The 2705-nt window shown below is 43.5% G+C and overlaps 1 long non-coding RNA gene across 1 annotated transcript; it reads left to right on the forward strand.

Annotated features, from left to right (window-relative positions):
* Positions 1 to 1013: 1013 nt before the first annotated feature.
* Positions 1014 to 2106, forward strand: LOC134311805 (uncharacterized). The gene is made up of 2 exons (XR_010011483.1): positions 1014 to 1661; positions 1821 to 2106. It is a non-coding gene; the product is annotated as an uncharacterized LOC134311805 (long non-coding RNA).
* The last annotated feature ends 599 nt before the right edge of the window (positions 2107 to 2705 follow it).

A 2705-nucleotide genomic window follows, 5' to 3' on the forward strand; every position in this document is an offset into this window, starting at 1 on the left:
CAGATCTTCAGGGCAGGCTGGATGGGTGGCTGATAGTCGGATGGGTGTGAAGTGGTGTTGGATGGGAGCTCGTTGCTGGGCTGTTCAAACCTGCAGTAGAATCTGTTTAGGTCGTCGGCCAGTTGACGATCTCCCATTGTCTGTGTAGGTGGCCTTTTGTAGCTGGTGATGTTCTGCAGACACCTCCAGGCGGTTGATGGCTCATTTGTGGACATCATGCTGCTTAGCTTGTTGGAGTAGTTCTTCTTTGCAGCCTTGATCTCTTTGGTTAGGGTGTTCCTTGCCTGGTTGTACAGCGCCCGATCCCCACTTCTATATGCTACCTCCTTAGACCGGCGCAGCTGTTTCAATTTGGCATTAAACCAGGGCTTGTCATTATTATATTTAATGCGAGTCCTGGTGGGAACACAGATGTCTTCACAAAAGCTGATGTAAGATGTCACAGTGTCCGTGTGTTCATCCAGGCTGCTTGTGGCATCATCAAACACACACCAGTCTGTTAATTCCATGCAGTCCTGAAGCCTTTCTTTAGCCTCATTAGTCCATTTCTTCACCGTGCTGACCACAGGTTTGGCACACTTGAGCTTCTGTCTGTAGGTCGGGAGAAGATGAACTAAACAGTGGTCAGATAGTCCCAGTGCTGCACGGGGGACAGAGCGGTACCCACCTTTAAATACAGTGTAGCAGTGATCTAAAATGTTGCTCTCCCTGGTGGGGCAGGTAACATGCTGTCTGTATTTAGGTAGTTCGTTGTTAAGTTTTGCTCTGTTAAAGTCCCCTAAGATGATGAAAACAGAGTCTGTGTGTTTGTGCTCCACGCTGAGAATCTGATCAGCGAGAGCGCTCAGTGCCTCACGCGCGCACGCTTGAGGTGGAATGTAAACAGCAACAAGCACAACTGATGAAAACTCCCGCGGACAATAAAACGGTCTACAGTTCAAGAAAAGTGATTCCAGATTAGGGCTGCATGTTCTCATTAACACTGTGACATCTGTACACCAGCCTTGGTTGATATAAAAGCAAATTCCGCCGCCTTTTTTCTTGCCGGAAAGCTCCGCGTCGCGGTCCGCTCGGTGGAGATGAAAGCCGTGCAGGTGGAGCGAGCTGTCCGGGACGGAATCGGTGAGCCAGGTCTCAGTGAAGCACAGTACAGCAGAGAGAGAAAAGTCCTTGTTGGTACGGTTTAACAGTGAAAGTTCGTCCATTTTATTTCCTAAAGAGCGAAGGTTTGTCATGTGGATGCTGGGTAGCGGTGTACGAAGTCCGCGCTGTCGGAGTTTGACGAGCGCTCCGGCGCGCTTCCCACGTCTGCGCATCCGCCTGCGTCTGCTCAGGAGCGCAGCCGCTCCGCTGACCAAAATGTCCAAAAAAACTGTCCGAAAATGAAAAATCAGGAAATATACCTGGTGGCATGAGCTGCCTAATGTTCAGCAGATCTTCTGCGCTGTATTGGAGTGTGTTTGGATCACACATGCCATAACAAACAAACAAAAACAAACAAAGCACTACGGAGCTCCTAACCAGTGTCGCCATCTTGTACACAGCATGAGGAAACAAACTGGTTTCACCAAAGTTGCACGAGGGCCAGAAACTAAATGGCTTCATGATTGACAATACATTTACATCAAAGGCAGTGTACATTAGACAATGACACATTTACGGTAAGTTATTTAAAAATAATGTAAGCAGTATGTTTATATTGCATATTATTAATAATAATAAGTAATTTGTAGCATTTAGATTTCATGGTTTGGCAATAGGCTAACCCCCAACATTTTCTAAATGCATTGTGTGTGTGTGTTTGTTTTGTTTGTTTTTAGTTTGTCACCACAGATTTAGAGGACAGTGGTGTGGAGGTTGACACGACAACAGCATCTAGTGACCACAGAAGTACCACACCAGTCATTGTATGACTACAAGGACTAAGGATACCTTAATCCACCTGAGTGACAGATTATTTGCTGTTGAGACTGTTCTGAAATATTTGGTTTCTGCATGCAACAATAAATAAGAAACATTTGTTTGCTTGGGACAAGATCTTTGTTAACCAGTATAATAGTGATTTCCTGACCTGTCCATAACTTGATAATAAATATCTAAATATTATATGGGGTGTCCTCGTTTTTTTTTTTTTTTTTTTTTTTTTTTTTTTTTTAACATTACTGCATTGTTTCATTTATCAGAAATACATTATGACGTTTTAATTACTATCACAAATAACTCTAATAACCATAACTAATTTGGAATTTGAACATTGTAAATTCTTTGGCCAGTTGCACACCCGTGATGGAAGGCATGTCCATTTGGGTCCAGCACCTGCAGCGCATGCCAGCGCTGTTTTCTGATGTTGCAAGACTGTTGTCCTCCTAGCACGTACCTTTTATCTGCATTTGGGGTGATTTGAAGAATCTTATTAACAATGTCAGCCAAAGTCGCAGACATTGCTGTATGCTCTCTCTCTCACACACACACACGTCAGTTAACCAATTTGAAGTTGCTATTTGTGCCTGTATAATTTCCTCCTGATGATTCCAAAGCGTACAGCTAGTCTTTAGCAACGAATTTCAAGAGACAAACCGAAGGTAATTTGTTTATGTAGGATGACCAGTTCTGATTGTTGGAGGTAATCTTGGAGAAAATATATCCCTATGTCTAATTTCTACTGATCTTGAGTTTTCCTATAAATTTTTTAGGGAACAAAAACA

This window comes from Trichomycterus rosablanca, chromosome 4 (genome assembly GCF_030014385.1).
Source record: "Trichomycterus rosablanca isolate fTriRos1 chromosome 4, fTriRos1.hap1, whole genome shotgun sequence".
NCBI lineage: Eukaryota > Metazoa > Chordata > Actinopteri > Siluriformes > Trichomycteridae > Trichomycterus > Trichomycterus rosablanca.